The sequence below is a fragment of the Callorhinus ursinus genome, unplaced genomic scaffold (genome assembly GCF_003265705.2).
Source record: "Callorhinus ursinus isolate GAN/ISIS: 27379988/994484 unplaced genomic scaffold, GSC_fseal_2.0 scaffold66, whole genome shotgun sequence".
Lineage (NCBI taxonomy): Eukaryota > Metazoa > Chordata > Mammalia > Carnivora > Otariidae > Callorhinus > Callorhinus ursinus.
In genome coordinates this window covers 4,748,961-4,766,061 of record NW_027397128.1, presented here as the reverse complement: position 1 = coordinate 4,766,061, position 17,101 = coordinate 4,748,961, and the positions used below count along the sequence as shown (strand labels likewise).

The following is a 17,101-nucleotide window of genomic DNA, read 5'->3' as shown; positions in this document are numbered from 1 at the left end:
GGTTCATGATACCTTCATCTGAGCATGAAAAGGTGGGACGGACTACATCAGCAGGCTTGCAGATTGCTCCTCACAGTGACCAGAGAAGGCCTGCCTTGGGGAGGTTGGGGGAGGAGAGAACACGGGAAGGCTGAGGCAAGAGGCTCTGGGCCCCCACCCCTACTCAACTTTGCTCCAGTCAGAGCCGGAATGCTTTTTATCTGTTCTACATAGAATTCAGTCCAGGCCGGGGCAAGGAGCCTGCATCTAAGGCAAATTTAAAGGCCAATGGACTCGATGTGTTCCTCTTGCTCCTGGGCCTCAGTTACCTTCTGAGTGATCATTATACACCACGATACAAGTAGAACATTTAGAGCAGTGCCCAGCACATAATGATGATGTCAACTGTAGCCACCATTTGTGGAAAGTTATGTGCCAAGAATTGTGCCAAGGCTGTACCTGGGTCAACTCACCTGATCCTTACAGATCTTCTCAAGAAGGTATTATTATTGGGGCACCTGGGTGGCTCAGATGGTTAAGCGTCTGCCTTCGGCTCAGGTCATGATCCCAGGGTCCTGGGATCGAGCCCCGCATCGGGCTCCCGGCTCAGCGAGGAGCCTGCTTCTCCCTCTGCCTCTCTCCCTGCTCATGCTTTCTCTCTCTGTATCTCTGTGTCTCAAATGAATAAATAAAATCTTAAAAAAAGAAGGTATTATTATTATCCTCACTTTACAGATAAGCACACTGAGGCGCAGAGATGTTAAGCAACTTGTTCCTTTGGTTATTATTTTCATTGGCAAATGACATTACCCCTCGTCCGGAAAAGGGGCTGAGTTCACCTCACAATGTGACTGTGTGCCTAAAATCGGATCGTGGCGGCAGAGTGAGTGCATTCCCACTCTGACGACCAGTCCGGGCTGTACGGCTGGTGGTGCCCTCGCGTGCCAAACCTGAAGCCAAATCTACAGTCTGGGGCCACTTCTGCAAACAGTGCTGTGGTAAACTGCTGCATCTGCTAAGAAAATAAGGACTGGCTTGCACGCTCAGAGTCTAAAAGAAACTGAGCAGCCGAGCTGGTGGGAACTTAGAAGGTGGCTAGATGGGCCTGCGTGCAACAAAACACTACTGACTTGCTACATTCAGCCCTTACTGAGCCTACTACTCCCAATGTTCTCCATCTGCCTGGGTTAGCCTTCCTTCTTCTCCTTCTTTTTCCCCTTTTCTGCCCCCCTCTATTTTTCTCTTCCTCTCTCCTCCCTCCCCTTGCTCAGCAAGACTCCTCGGAACTTGCTAAACCACAACCCTCATGTTTCTTATATCTCCACTTTCCAGGGGAATTTGGCAGATGGCCCCAACTGCTTCTCCTGATCGATGCCCCCTCTCTGCCCACATTCATCTCTTTTTGGGCCCCACCCACTCTCTCCAGGCCACTTCCCTTAATTTGAGGGCCCTCAGCCCAGCGGCTTGCCTTTTCCCTCAGTAACTTGGCTGTCAGAGCCACTAGCTTCCTGGGAAAATCCCTTCCCTTTTCTGGGTCTCAGTTTCCCCAGCTGGCACAGGTTAGCTCTCGTTTCCATTTACAGCTAGCCCATTTAAAAAATTGAATCTTCTTAGCCACCTCTCCCTCTCTCTCTCCCGTATTTGTATCTATATGTACACCCACAGCACACACATGGGGAACACCAAAAGCATTAGCTGGGCCAGAATCTGAGGAACTGAGACCTGAGGGAGGTAGAGGCTGAAATAGCAGTTGCAGGATTTTCAAAGCCGAGCGTCATTTTGAAAGCCAAGTAACTTTAGAAAATAACGGTCCTCTCAGCTGGGTTTGTCTCCAAAGGAAGGTCAAGAACTATGTGCCCAGAAGCAGGACAGGAACAAAGCACCAACCCCTCTAGGTAGGGCACACCCTCTGGGATTGAGTTCCGTATCTCCTATCATTCGCCACCTGCCTGTTCTGGACAGGTCATCTGGGCTAAGGGCAATGGAAACTCGGCCCCAGAGGGACCCAGGGTTCTGTTCTCAAGGTGCTTACATTCAAGCTGCAGACACAAGCATGGAGAGAAATAGAACACCCCTTACAGTTTCCAAAAATGCTTGTATGTCTTTTGTCTCATTTGGTCTCTACAACAGTCCTGTGAGATAGCAGGAGAGGAATTGTTATCCCATTTTACAGAGCAGAGGACTGCGAATCAAAGAAGAGACCGAATCCGCCCAAGCTGATCTGACCAGCAAATGGAGAGCTGAGGCACAAACCCAAGTGTTTAGTCTCCAGAGCCAGCACTCTGTCCAAGGCATCATGCTTTGGCCTTTTCAATAGCTTTGACAGTAGGAGCTTTCCGGGAAGCTGCGAGGAAACCTCCAGACAGTGGTTGGTTACGGAAATTGGGAATGAGGGATTATAGGACTTTGGTTCTCCATTTTATATCCAGATGTACAGGTTGAAATTTTTCCTTGGAGAACATATTTTATTTCCAATCTACATGTGAAAGGAAATAGCTCCAACAGGAGGCAGAGTATGATCCATGCTAGAAGACAGACACACAGTATGCTGGGGATTTGAAGGTAGAGGCAACAGTATTTGAAATGAGCTTTGAAGAATGGCAAAGGTCTAAACAGGTTGAGATGCGGGTGGGGAGTCCCAGAATCCCAGAGACTGCAGTGGTCAGCTTTCCAGCTCAGCAGCTGTTGCTGACTTCTGAGACAACGCGCCAGCCTAGAAGGAATTCTTCCTGAACAATTAGGTGCATATAGTGGACAGCATTTCCTGTTTTCTTCCCTTTCCTCATTTTATATTGTGAGGTACCTGGGTCAGAGCCCAGGGCTTGGGAAACACCTGCTTCATCCACTCACCCCTCACCTGGACTGTGATCCCAGACTGCCAGTCCAGCCAGACACAGGCACAAGGACCAGCAGATTGAGAAATGGAAGGGGGTTCCAGCAAGGCCTCCCCACACCGCTTTCCACTGTCTTTTGTTTTTGTTTGTTCGTTTTTGGGGGGTTTGTTTGTTTGTTTTTGTTTTTTTTTTACTGGGGTCCAGTATCAAACTATCAGGTGATCAGATTGATCACTTTTTTTTTTTTGGTAAATCAAGGTCAAATACCTTTTCATTTAAGGGTCTCATAACCATAGTGTGTAGGAGATCAAGGGCCTTAGAGCCCCACCCTCTCCAATCTCCTTATTTTAATGGTGAAGAAGTCCAGGCCCAGAAGGAGAAGATACCTGCCCAAGGTCACAGAGTTTGTTAGCCGTCAAATCATCATGCTTGGTTATACTTTAGCTCCTACTGACAAATGACCCTTGCTGTGCGCTGGGCCACCGAGGAGCTCATCGGCAGACATGAGAAAGCAAGCCCATCTGGCCTTTGGAGACCTGAGGTGTATCAGGCACATCTGATCCTTCCATCACTCCAGGGGAAGAAGCTGCCCTCTGGCCTGCACACTGCTTCCCTGAAGTGGGGGTGGGGCTCTACAGCCATGATTCAACATCAGCCTTCCCCATCCCAGAGGCCCAGGGGCTCATTCCTGAGGCCTCAGCTCCTGCCTTCTTAATCTCAAATCAGGCTTCTGGGCTGCAGAAAACATCCCTCCCATCCCTCACCCTCCTGCCTGGGCTAGTCATGGCGGTCATTTTATAATCTTAATAACTATGTTTTGCCTATTGCCTGGGAGCTTATAGAGCACTCTTATACCCACTACCACACTAAATTCCCACAACAACCCAGGAGATGGGTATTTTGATCTTCATTTTAAAACTGAGGCTCAGAGAGGTAATCACATAGCTAATAAGTGACAGAGTCAGAATTCAACACGGAGCTGTCTGAATTCTCCAGAAACTGAGTTCTTTCCACCACTTTAAGGCTACCTTTTTTTGCTTGTTCCTTGACGAGGACGAATGGGCAGATGGGTGGATGGAAAGATGAAACAAACAGTCCTTGAGCACACCCTGTCTGTGGTTTGCTCTGTATTGGGCATGAAGATACAGAGAGCAATGAGACGAAGTTTCTGCCCTCAGGAAGCCCACCATTTCAGTGCACGCTTCTCAAACTTTTGCACCAAAGTACCAAATGGTTGAACAGAATGAACTCATTTCCCACACAGCCCCAAGGAGCTGCAGAAGCCCATGTAGTCAGCCACAAGTGTGAAATTTCTTTGAGGTCTCCACTTTTATCTCACAAATTCATGTGAATTTTGCATGCTATTCCATAACATAATCTGCGCTTGTTTTAATATAAAAATAATGCTCCCCCCACCTGGATCTTTTAAGGAGAATGAGCCATTCCAATCAGATGCTCTTGGAAGCATCTTCCAGGAAGAGGCTCTGCTTACCCCTGGCCCAAAGGGACACATAGTTCCCTTTGAGAAGGAAGAGACAATGGTACATTTTTGTGTTTTGAAGGAACTGTTACTCTGCAAAACTAAGATTTTTGGTAAAGATGCTGTGTGTGTGTATGTGTGCACACGTACATGCATGTAACACATGATCATGATGTGCCTATAGACGTTCCAGAGGTGACCAGAACTGTTTCTTTGTGGGACCATGTTCCTTTGGCACCCAGATGATCCACACTTTTACCCTGCCAACTACCTGAGAACTAATCAGGTTCCTCAATGCAAAAACCAGAACTGGAAAGGACCTAAGGGGTTCTGGAAGGTTTTTCATTTTTCTTTTTCTTTTTTTTAATATTTTATTTATTTATTTATTTATTTGAGAGAGAGAGAGAGAGAGAGAGAGTAAAGAGAGCACAAGATGGGGGAAGGTCAGAGGGAGAAGCAGACTCCCCGCTGAACAGGGAGCCCGATGCGGGACTCGATCCCGGGACTCCAGGATCATGACCTGAGCCGAAGGCAGTCGCTTAACCAACTGAGCCACCCAGGCGCCCTTTTTTTTCTTTTTAATTTTATTTTTTTATGTTCAATTAATTAACATACAATGTATTCTTAGTTTCAGAGGTAGAGGTCAGTGATTCATCAGTCTTATATAACACCCAGTGCTCATTACATCACATGCCCTCCTTAATGCCCATCACCCAATTACCCCATCCCCTCCCCTCCAGCAACCCTCATTTTGTTTCCTATGGTTAAGAGTCTCTTATGGTTTGTCTCCCTCTCTGATTTTGTCTTGTTTTAATATATACAATGGAATATTATTACTCAGCCATCAGAAAATGAACTCTTGCCATTTGCACCAACATGGATGGAACTAGAGAGTATTATGCTAAGTGAAATAAGTCAGTCAGAGAAAGACAATTATCAGATGATTTCACTCATATGTGGAATTTAAGAATCAAAACAGAGAAGCATAGAGGAAGGGTGGAAGGTTGTTTTTTTTTTATAAAAGACCTTTTACATTGACTCCTTTGGTAATTGTGGTTGGGAAACCACATCTCAACGACAGAGAGCTGAGAGAGGAGAAAGCCAGGCAAACTTACAGCAGCTCATGTGGGGCAATGAAGTAGTTATCCTGAGAGATATTTGGGGACTGGCAAAGTGCTTCCCTCCTTTCGCGGGCTTTAAGACAAGAGGCATTTACTTTGTGAAGCCTGAATGCTGTTCTGCTGTTTGTGGGTTCTGTAATTAATTTACGTCTGCTTTTTCTTGGTTTTAAAGGAAGGTTCTGAGTGACAGCCTACTTTGATGATACTCAGATAAACAAGAAAGGAGGCTTGGACCTTCTTCTGGGCCATAGGTTAAAGGGAGCAGGGGATCTCTGGGGGCCAGATGTGGTGATAACAGCAGTAAGATCAAAGTACGACATCTCCAAGTGGTGGATAGGGGAGAAGGGTTGGAGATTCTGAAACAGCTGCCCCTCCCCTCCGTAAGAGTCTCCTTTGGCCTTTTTCTCTTTCCAAACCTTGAAGGGCTTTGTGTTTTGTTTTTAATAAGGAGGCCGTTCCCTTCTCTTGTGGAATGTATTCTCTGAAATATCCTGTTCCAGGGGCACATGGACACAGAGTTGGAAGCCTCTGTTCTCAGGAGCCCCACTTCCTATGTTTTCATTTTTCTTCTCAAAATGTAAACCAAACCAGCTCTTCCTGTTTCTGGGTTTGGGATGTGGAAGGTCACACAGCAGGGACCCTCTAGCAAACAGGTCAGTAGGGGCCTCTGAAAGCTGCCCCTTGGCTGCCCTGCCATGGGAGGAGCACTGTTTGAATGGAATTTAGTCCTATGGAAAGAGGAGGAGGAGGAGGAGAACAGCATCCAGGCTGTGGTGAGGGAACAGTTCTGTTTTTGATGCCAGTTTGCTTTCCTTTGCCTTTGCCCTTACCCCAAGCCAATGAAAGCCTGGGTACCATAAAGCTTTCACCAGCTGAGCTGCTGATCTTCAGCCACTGGTTACTGTCAATCAAGAGTAAGTTTAGGGAATAGTCATCAGGATTGTGAGGAATCATTTTAGAGTTGGAGCAATCTACCCTGGGGAAAGACAGATTCAGGGGAAGACGTTATAGATGAGTCAGAACTTGGCTTCTAGTCTCAGTTTTACCACTGATGAGCTGCCTGCTGTTGTGCAGATCATCTGCCTTCTCTGGGCTTTGAGCTCCTCAACTACAATGAAGGCATTGGACTGTATGAACTACAAAGTCACTTCCGTCTATGACTTTGGGAAATTCTAAATGCCAGTAGCTAGGTCATAGGGAAGAAGGAACAACTTCCATGAGACTCCAAGGGGTGAAAATGAGACAGCTGGGTGAAAGTTGTAAGGCAGATTCTGGTTCTATATAAATAAGAACTTTTGACTGAGTACAGAATGTAAAGAGATATTTGACCATACCTGGAGAGTTTGGTCCAAGCCCAAGTGGATACATAGCAGGCATGGTATAAAAGGGAGGCCGTTAGCTGTTAAGCACTGGACTAGAGCAGTGGTCTCCAACATCTACTTTTATGTGGTCAACTCCAGTCTCCAAATGAAATCTTCATGAAATCTCCAAAAGGTAAAATAGATTCGGTTGAATGAAGCACCCCTCAACTCTATCCTCCTTTCACATACCCCAGTGAATCTCTGGGAACTCTAGAGTTCCTCAGTATTTGGTTTGAAAACCACTGGTTAGTAAGGTCCTTAAGTGCCCTTCCTGCCTTGAGATGTAAGGTAACCTCAAAGTTTCCAGGGTTTGGTGGAAATGTGTTTTACATGGATCTGCACCATTAGCTGGAACTACAGGAACTTCAAGACCCCATCTCAAGACAATTTGTCATCTGGAGACAGTGGAGTCTGTGTGTCAATTTAGATTAGCAAGTGCAGAGCTGAAATGATAGAGAAGAAAGTCTGCTGAAAGGAAGAAGTCACTAGCCTGATTACCAGCAGTTCTTTTGCTATGCCATCAAAAATAAAAGACAGTCTTTGCCAGATTCATTGTTTATTTGAGGCCCTGTGTTTAGTCCTGGGACTACAGGAGTCAGTCAGATATAGCTCTCATACACACATGGTCTGTGGGAGATACAGGAAAGAAAGGAGGTAAATGAGGAACAATATGTTCTGTTATAATAGAGATGTGGAACTGATGGAAAGGGAATCTAGAGGATGGCTTAACAGGCCAAGTGGAGGGGGGTTGTTGGTAAAGACACCCACAGTGAAGAGTCCAATATGAGAGTTCATTGTATGTAGAGGAAATAGGGAGTTGTCCCATGGAGCTCAGAAATGTGAGGATGTGGCGGTAGATGAAAGAAAGATAGGTTGTTTAAGTTGTGAAAGACCTTGAATGCCAATGCAAAGAATTTGGACTTTGACCAAAGGTAAGGAACAATCAAAGGTTTTTGAGCATGACCAAATTGTTCTCTTAAAGAGTGAACTCTGGGGGCGCCTGGGTGGCTCAGTCGTTATCTGCCTTCGGCTCAGGTCATGATCCCAGGGTCCTGGGATCAAGCCCCACATCGGGCTCCCTCCTCCACGGGGAGCCTGCTTCTCCCTCTCCCACCCCCACCCCCCCGCTTGTGTTCCCTCTCTCGCTATGTCTCTGTCAAATAAATAAATAAAATTTTTAAAATAAATAAATAAATAAAATAAAATAAAAAGTGAACTCTGGCAGCAGTATGGGAAATGGACTGGAAGGAAAAGCATGGTGACAGGGACACCAGTTAAGAAGCCATAGCAACCATCCTTGCCAGAGCTGCTAAGGTCTGAGATGGAAGGCTATCCTAGTGTGGATGGAAAAGAAGAGGCAGAAGTAGGAAACATTACAAAGAAGTTTCTTGGCCGTGATTTGGCAAGTGGATGACAGCAAATGAGAGAGACGGAGGAGTCCAGATGATTCCCAGGATTCTTGCTTGACTGGGTGGATGACGGTGCATTAACCAAGAAAGAGAGTCCTGTAGAAGGAGAAGGTTTCCAGGAATATGATGATGAATAATGATGTTTAGTGTTGACTTTGAAGGATTTCTGGGATGTTCTGGTAGAAGTGTCCAATAACACTTTCCAGATCTTTTCCAGACCTGTCATTCCTCCTGCAGTTCTCATTCCCTTCCTAGCCCCCGGGTAGTTATCCCATGCCATCCAGGCCTTGCTCTGATTCTGGATTGGTCCAAGCTATGAAAATGCCCCACTAGGCTGTGCCTCAGGACATTTGCCTGACCTGCATCTGTAAACCTGGGCCTGACTTTCTGTTTTGCACTCCTGAAAACAGGCGTTGGGAACCTGGGCTTCCCAGCCCCTTTTGACCCAAAAGGAAGCTGTTACACTCCTCCACAGGTCTGGAAATCCTTCTCCAATCCCAAAGAACATCTTGAAATTGCCCTTTCCACTGACCCTATCTCCACCTCTCCCTCCTTTCACTCTGGCAGGGGTGGAGGATCAAGGATGACACAGAATCAGAGTACCAAGGACTTTGGGACCTTCTATTTCAACACTTTTATTTTCCAGACAAGAAAATTGAGGCCCAGGGAAAGGAAACAACTAAGTCGAAGTCACAGAAGGAGTTAATGTCAGACCTGGGACCAGATCTTAGAATTCTCAACTCACAGTCCAGTATTTTTACATTGGCTGAATTCATTATAGATCATGGTTGAAAGATTTCCTGTCTCAAGTGATAATCAATTCCAGATACCCCCTAACTAAGTAGATCTTTATACTATTCCAAGTTGCTGGATAAACTATTTGTCAAATGCTAGATAAGTTATACCTTGCAAATATTTTTCAAGAAATAGCAAATGTTAAATGGCCAAATCTGTCAAGAATTAGTTACAAGAATGATTTGGTCATTTTCAAAAGAAAGAAAGTTAATTGAATTATTATTACTGATTTTCTTTGGCTCAGTATTTCAGTCTCCTGCCCTCCTGAGCCTTGGAAGTGATACCCAACAGCAGCTTAAATAAATGCACTTAAATTAATGTATTTGTTTCTATTTTTTCCCCTTTAAACTGGTCTCCCTGCCCCCTCAGAGCTGAAGGGAGGGGTCTGGGGCAGCTGATACACAGAGTCTGGTGCTAAGGCCAAGCTTGCAGCCAGGCCAGAGCCAGTTGGGTTGGGGAACCAGGCTCTTGTTACAAGCCAGCTATTACCCCCCACGTCACCTCAGCTACTTCTGCAGGAGCCTGGAGAGAGGCCCTGAATGGCTTCAGGCAACAAAAGGAGCTTTGTGCACTGGGGCAAGGGGCCTCAGGGAGGATTTGGTACAGAGGTAGCAGGAGGTCAGCTCAGCAACCTCCCACCTCTGCAAGCTGCTGGGAGCCAACGGGTTAAGCAGAAGTGTGAGGTCTACAAGTGAAGGAGTCATTGAATTTCAGAGCAGCAAGATACCTTTGAGGCCATTTGACCAAATTATTCATTTTATAGTTGGGGACGCTAAGGCCCAGAGAGGGAATGAGACAGGCCCCAGGTCACACAGCTGGCAAATGGCAGAGCCAAAACTGGAACCTAGAGCTTCTGGTTCCCTAGTCAAGTGTTCTCACTTCAGTATCTGTGAGGCCATTCAGAATTGTGGATTTTGTTTAGAAGGAGGGAGCTCCGTTTAGGCTCCGGAACCTACTTCCATCTCAGGAGCAATTCGTGCTTGCATAACATGATATGAGGACTTGGAAGGAGGATGTAGTGTTTCAGGGAGCCCAAGAGCACTTAGTGAGTCTTAGGGTGGGCCCTGAAGGCCTGAACGTCCTTCTGACCTGCTGGTTTGTGTTACTGCTACCTCTGTGTTTCCCAGTGTTTGTATATATGCACAGGATGAGTTGGAGTGATACACTGACATTTTGAATCATGAGAGATATATATTGAATTCAGTATTTATTAGGAAAGATGTAACTAGTAGCACAAACACTAATTTCATAGATATTATGGCTTCGAGTAAGGTTATTGTTTAAAATTGGATTGATGTGAAGAAAAAAAAAATAAGTACGAACTGGCACGGGGTGAAGTGATGGCAAAAACTGTGAAGTTGATTCACAAATATGTAAAATCTGGGAAACACTGTGCTGGTGGATTCTTGGACCATTATAGCACAGCTGTCAGAGGTCTTTCAGCCCATCCTCTTGGGCCTGGGCAGCACTACATATGTTGAAGCAAGTTGGACATTCCTAATGTTCTCCTGTGAAGACAGTGACAAAGGTGTCCTCTGTCAGTGAGACCACCAGGACAAAAGCAGTAGCATGTCAGAGAACCCTTCCCCTGACTGATCTTAATATGAAGAAGATGACATATGTAAATCATATTCAATTGTCAGCTTTGAATCAATTTCTTGGCTTTTTTTTCTCTACAGTGTCCCTGGTTGGTCCTCTCCTCCATCATATCTGTTCAACTCTGGTGGAAATTGTCAGAATGGCATATGAGAACACAACAGTTTTAATGTGCAGATGGAACACTGAGGGTCAGAGAGGGGAAGGTTCTTAAGATAATTCAGCCGTGAGTGGAACGGTCAAGACTGGATCCCAGGCCTCCCGACATCCAAACTCGTGCTTCTTCCACCGCTGCCCCACATTTCCCGCTCCACAATTCCTTCTCCATTGCCTTTCCCACATATTCCCCTCAGCAGGACGCCCCCCCCCCCGCTCCAAATCAGGCAGCCACCTCCATTGACGTCCTGTCTAGCAAACTCACTTTAGTCCTTTAAACTCATCAAGGGCCCGAGAAGCTGGTAACATTGGTCACCTCCAAGAGGATTGCTGGGTGGTTGAGAGACAGAGGTGGGAAGAATTTTTATTTTCATATCTCTTGAAGTTTGAGACATGTGAAGGTATTACATATTCCAAAAATAACTGACTAAAAAACCAAAGAGTTCTGCCCTTCCCTGAGCTAGATCTCAGAAATAATATTTGTTCAGCATTTTGACATCCTAACGCACTATCTTGTATGATGCATACTAGAGCTCCATGCAGTAAGTTCCATTTTATAGGTGTGGACACTGGTCCAGAGAGAGGGAGCTCCTTATTTGGGCTCATACAGTGAACTGGTAATGAAATTTGGACTAAAATCTAGGTCCTTTGATTCCCAGTGCCTTGTTGCTTCGGTTGCCACATCCACATAAAGTCATAATTTGTGCCAGATGGTCCTTGGATTGGCCTGAGACAAAGTGTTCACGTTTGCCCTTAAATAGACATTTTCAAACTTTAAACCTAAAGAAGTAGGACAAAAACTAGTCCCAGCTCTGCTTTGTCCGTGGCAACTTCTTCTGCCTGGGCCCACCCCCTAAAGGACACTCTCTTTCCTCAGGAAGCCACAGACCTCTCAGCCACCTGGGGCCCACCCTTCCAGGATTCAGCCCTGTTGACTGAGCTTGGCACAGACACTCTAACGAGGCAACTTGGCAGCTGCAAGTAACATTCATCTGAGGGGGTCACTATTTCAGGGTCTGAAGGGTTTCTTTTTAGCCTCTGCAGCTGGTGTCTCTGAAATGGAGAAGTTTGTTCTTCTCCCAGGATGGGTAGCCCACAGATATTGTGTCCCCAAAAGTCGCTTTTGCAAAGCAGGAACTGTGCTCAGCAAGAAGTGCTGGAATGGTGAAGGGGGAGGAGGTGGGGAGTGGAAGAGCAGATGTATGCTGTATGCTGATCAACGCAGTGTTCCTACTTCAAAATAGGTCCCCTCTCATCTGCTGTCATGGCAGTGCAAATAAACACCTTGCCCTGACAACTCTTCTTTTTTTCTAGCAGCCACCACCCAAGAACTCAAGATCCTAAGGTGGGAAAGTACTTGGGAGGTCACCAGATACCCTCTCTGCCTTCAGGCAAAACTGTGCCCAAACTGGCTCCAACTACTGGGGGAGGTCTTCAGGAGCAAGAGATCAGGTCATCTCTTCCAATTGCTCCCTAGGCTGCCTCACACAGGCCCTTAGCCTGCCACCTGTTCATTGATGCCTTTCTGTTTCTGTGACCCTCAGCCCTAACTGCCACCTAGAAACCATGCTCAATCAAGTCATGAGCTCATCCTAAAGAAAAACTGTAGCCAATGGGAATGGCTGAGGTTGGGCTAGAGCCAGGAGGATGGCCTACATGGCCTCAGCAAATCTGAGCCAATGCCAGGAGTTCGGACTCTGGCAGCAAATTCACTCCCGGCCAGTATCCTTCTTTCTCTTCCTCTCCAAACCAGGTGTCCCCTCCAGACAGCTGTGTCCTCCTCAATGAAAGTGAGTTGTTCCCAGAATGCCACTAACTTGCCCACACCCAAGTAGGACACCAGGGGCAGAAGGCAAAGAAACTTGTTAGAAAAAGGAGAGAATTTTTCCCTTCAAGGCTATATGTTTTCCCTCAGTCCTCACTAACCCTCTTAGAAGCCTTTCAGATAAAACAAGTGTTGGGACTATCACAGACATTGAATCCTAAATATCATATTTCTCTCCTTTACCTTCCGTTTACTTATTCCTTTTCCCAACATACCTCCCACCCGTAATATACTTCCTGGGGGAAAGTAGGCACCTGAGAACAAGGGAAGCATATGGATGGCTGCCACTTGCTGATAGTTCTTTAGGGAAATCCTCCCCTGGCTCCCTGACCAGAGAAAACCCTCCATCTGAGAAATAAAGAAGTTCTGCATGCTAACTCCCTTCCAGAAAGAAAGGCTGGAGGAGGTCAGGAAATGCCCACTGGAGGGAGACAGAGGATGTTTCCAGATTTTGCATCTAGGCCATTGATTGGTCAGGAACCAGATCAGCCAGCTCACGAGTACCACTGAGAAGCTCAGCCCCATTGCATGACACTTGTGACCTCCACCTCACACACTTACCGGTGTTCTTCCGCCTCTGCAGCAATGGGAAGCACTGCAAAGGAAACAGAGAAGAAATCAACACATTGCAGAGACCCATGCAATGTCAGAACTGGAAGGAATCTTTGGAAGTCAGCAAGTTCAATCTACTCATTTTACAGAAAGACACACTGAGGCTTACAGAAAAGGAAAATGAAGTACAATAGGAAACCAAGTCGAGCCTAGAAGCCCAGACTCCTGCTGCCTGATCCATAATACTTTCTCCCACTCCACTGACTGACTCCTCTGGTTCACTTCACTCTCATGGACTGGGGAGTGTCCCTAAGTCGGAAGTTGGAGACAGTCTGCACAGCTCACGGTGCTGTTCCAAGAACCGACAGTAAGGATTATCAAAGAATCAGTTAGCATTTGCTTGGCAACATACCGTCATTAGTTAGAAGCAAAGTATGTTGGTGGGAAGAGCAGTATTTAGAATTGGAAAACTCAAGTTCAGGGCTACCTTATTATGTAACATTGGACATACCTTCTTGAGCCTCAGTTTCTGCATCCCTAAGACTACGATGGTAATAATCCCAACCTCACAGGCTTTGTGAGAAATTAATTTACATGAAAGCACTTTTTAAAATAAAACACATTATAAAGTCATTCATTCAATAAATATTTTTAGAACACCAGTACCCTATGGAGCACTATGCACCATGCTAAAGCTGTAGCAGTCATCTAGACAGATAAGGTCCCTGTTCTCATAGAGCAGGGACAAACAATGCATAGGTAAACAAATAAATAAGGAACTTTCAGACATCACTAAGAACCAAGAAGGAGAAACTAAAAAAAACAGGATGAGGTAAGGAGTGATAGGGTAGGAAAAATAGAGATAATTGCTTTAGAAAAGGTGGTCAGAGAGGGTGTCTCAGAGGAGCTGAAATTTTTTTTAAGTTTTTAGTTTCATCCTAATTAGTTAACATATTAGTTTCGTGTGTACAATATAGTGATTCAACAACTCCATACATCACCCAGCTCTCATCACCACAAGCGCACTCCTTAATACCCATCATCACCCCTATCCCCCTCCCCTCTGGTAACCTTCAGTGTGTTCTCTATAACTAAGAGTCTGTTTCTTGGTTCTCTCTCTTTTTTTCCCCCTCTGCTCATTTGTTTTGTTTCTTAAATTCCACATATGAGTAAAATCACATGGTATTTGTCTTTCTCTAGCTGACTTATTTCATTTAGCATAATACTCTCTAGCTCCATCCATGTCATTGCAAATGGCAAGATTTCATTCTTATTTATGGCTGAGTAATATTCTATTATATATATAATATATATTATATATACCATATCTTATGTTGTGTGTGCACATATATATACACTATATCTTCTTTATCCATTCATAAGTCATTGGATACTTGGGCTGCTTCCATAATTTGGCTATTGTAAATAATGTTGCTATGAACATAAGGGTATATGTATCCTTTTGAATTAGTGTGTGTATTCTTTGGGTAAACACCGAGCAGTGTAATTGCTAGATCATAGGGTAGTTCTATTTTTACTCTTTGAGAAACCTCCTTACTATTTTCCAGAGTGGCTGCACCAGTTTACATTCCCACCAACAGTGCGTGAGGGTTCCTTTTTCTCCACATCCTCACCAACACCTGTTGTTTCTTGTGTTGTTCATTTGAGCCATTCTGTCAGGTGTGAGGTGATATCTCACTGTAGTGTTGATTAGCATTTCCCTGATGATAAGTGATGATGAACATATTTTCATGTGTCTGTTGGCCATCTGTATGTCTTTGGAGAAATGGTTGTTCATGTCTTCTGCCCATATTTTTTGGATTATTTGTTTTATGGGTGTTGAGTTTCATAAGTTCTTTATATTTTTTTGGATGCTAACCCTTCATCAGATATGTCATTTGCAGTATCTTCTCCCATTCTGTAGGTTGCCTTTTAGTTTTGTTGATTGTTTCCTTTGCTGTGCAGAAATGTTTTCTTTTGATGTAGTCCCAATAGTTCATTTTTGCTTTTGTTTCCCTTGCCTCAGGAGACATATCTACAAAGTTCCTATGGCCAACGTCAAAGAGGTTACTGCCTGTGCTCTCCTCTAGGATTCTGATGGTCAAGTCTCACATTTAGGTCTTTAATCCACTCTGAATTTATTTTTGTGTATGGTGTAAGAACATGGTCCAGTTTCATTCTTTTGCATGCTGCTCTCCAGTTTTCCCAAAACCATTTGTTGAACAGACTGTCTTTTTCCCATTGGATATTCTTTCCTGTTTTGTCAAAGATTAATTGATCATAGAGTTGTGGGTTTATTTCTGGGTTTTATATTCTGTTCTATTGATCTATGTGTCTATTTTTGTGCCTGTACCATAATATTTTGATTACTGCAGCTTTGTAATATAACTTGAAGTCCAGAATTGTGATGTCTCCAACTGTGCTTTTCTTTTTGAGGATTGCTTTGGCTATTTGGGGTCTTTGTAGTTCTATACAAATTTTAGGACTGTTTGTTCTAGTTACGTGAAAAATGCTGGTGGTATTTCGATAGGGAGTGCATTAAATGTGTAGATTACTTTGGGTAGTATAGACATGTTAAAAATATTTGTTCTTTCAATCCATGCGCACAGGATGTCTTTTCACGTCTGTCATCTTCAATTTCTTTCACCAAAGTTTTATGGTTTTCAGAGTACAGGTCTTTCACCCCTTTAGTTAGGTTTATTCCTAGGTATCTCATTATGTTGGGTGCAACTGTACAAGGGATTGTTTTCTTAATTTCTTCCTCTGCTGCCTCATTATTGGTGTATAGAAAGGCAACAGATTTCTGTACATTGACTTTGTATCCTGTGACTTCACTGAATTCGCGTATCAGCTCTTGCAGGTTTTGGGTGGAGTCTCTCATATTTTTTTATATAGAGTATCACGTCATCTGCAAATAGTGAAAGTTTTACTTCTTCCTTACCGATTTGGATGCCTTTTATTTCTTTTTGTTGTCTCATTGCTGTGGTTAGGGCTTCCAGTATTATGTTAAATAAATGTGGTGGGAATGGAAATCCTTGTCTTGTTCATGATCGTAGGGAGAGAACTCTGTTTTTGTCCATTAAGGACGATGTTAGCTGTGGGTTTTTCATAGATGGCCTTTATTATGTTGAGGTATGTTCCCTCTAGCCCTACTTTGTCGAAGGTTTTCATCATGAATGGTTGCTGTACTTTGTCAAATGTTTTGTCTGCGTCTATTGAAATGATCACATGGTTTTTATCCTTTATTTTATTGATGTGATGTATCACAATGATTGATTTGCAAATATGGAACCACCCTTGCAACCCAGGAATAAATTCCACTTGATTGTGGTGAATGATTTTTTTTAAATGTATTGTTGGATTTGGTTTGATAGTATTTTGTTGAGAATTTTTGCATCCATGTTCATCAGGGATATTGGCCTGTAGTTCTCTTTTTTAGTGGAGCCCTTATCTGGTTTTGGTATCTTGGTATCAGGGTAATGCTGGCCTCATAGAATGACTTTGGAAATTTTCCTTCCTTTTTTATTTTTTGGAATAGTTTAAGAAGAGTAAGTATTAAATCCTCTTTAAGTGTTTGGTAGAATTGGCCTGTGAAGCCATCTGGCCCTGGACTTTGGTTTGTTGGGAGTTTTTTGATTACTGATTCGATTTCTTTGCTGGTTATTGGTCTGCTCAAATTTTTTCCTGTTTCAGTTTTGATAGTTTATATGTTTCCAGGAATTTATCCATTTCTTCTAGGTTTTCCAATTTGTTGGCATATACTTTTTCATAATATTCTCTTAGAATTGTTTGTATTTTCATGGTTCTGGTTGTTATTTCTCCTCTCTCATTTGTGATTTTATTTGTTTGAATCTTTTCTCTCTCTTTTTCTTTATAAGTCTGGATAGACGTTTATCAATTTTACTGATTTTTTTTTTTTTTCAAAGAACCAGCTCCTGGTTTCATTGATCTGTTCTACTGTGGGTTTTTTTGGGTTTTTTTTTTTTTTTTTTT

The 17,101-nt window shown here is 44.0% G+C and overlaps 1 protein-coding gene across 1 annotated transcript in view; it reads right to left on the bottom strand.

Annotated features, from left to right (window-relative positions):
• Nucleotides 1-13,136, bottom strand: part of STARD8 (StAR related lipid transfer domain containing 8) — a 61,082-nt gene extending 47,946 nt beyond the window's left edge. The window contains exon 1 of the mRNA XM_073885792.1: nucleotides 13,118-13,136. The gene's annotated coding sequence lies outside the window, so the exon portion shown is untranslated. The remainder of the gene's footprint in view (nucleotides 1-13,117) is intronic.
• Nucleotides 13,137-17,101: the final 3,965 nt, after the last annotated feature.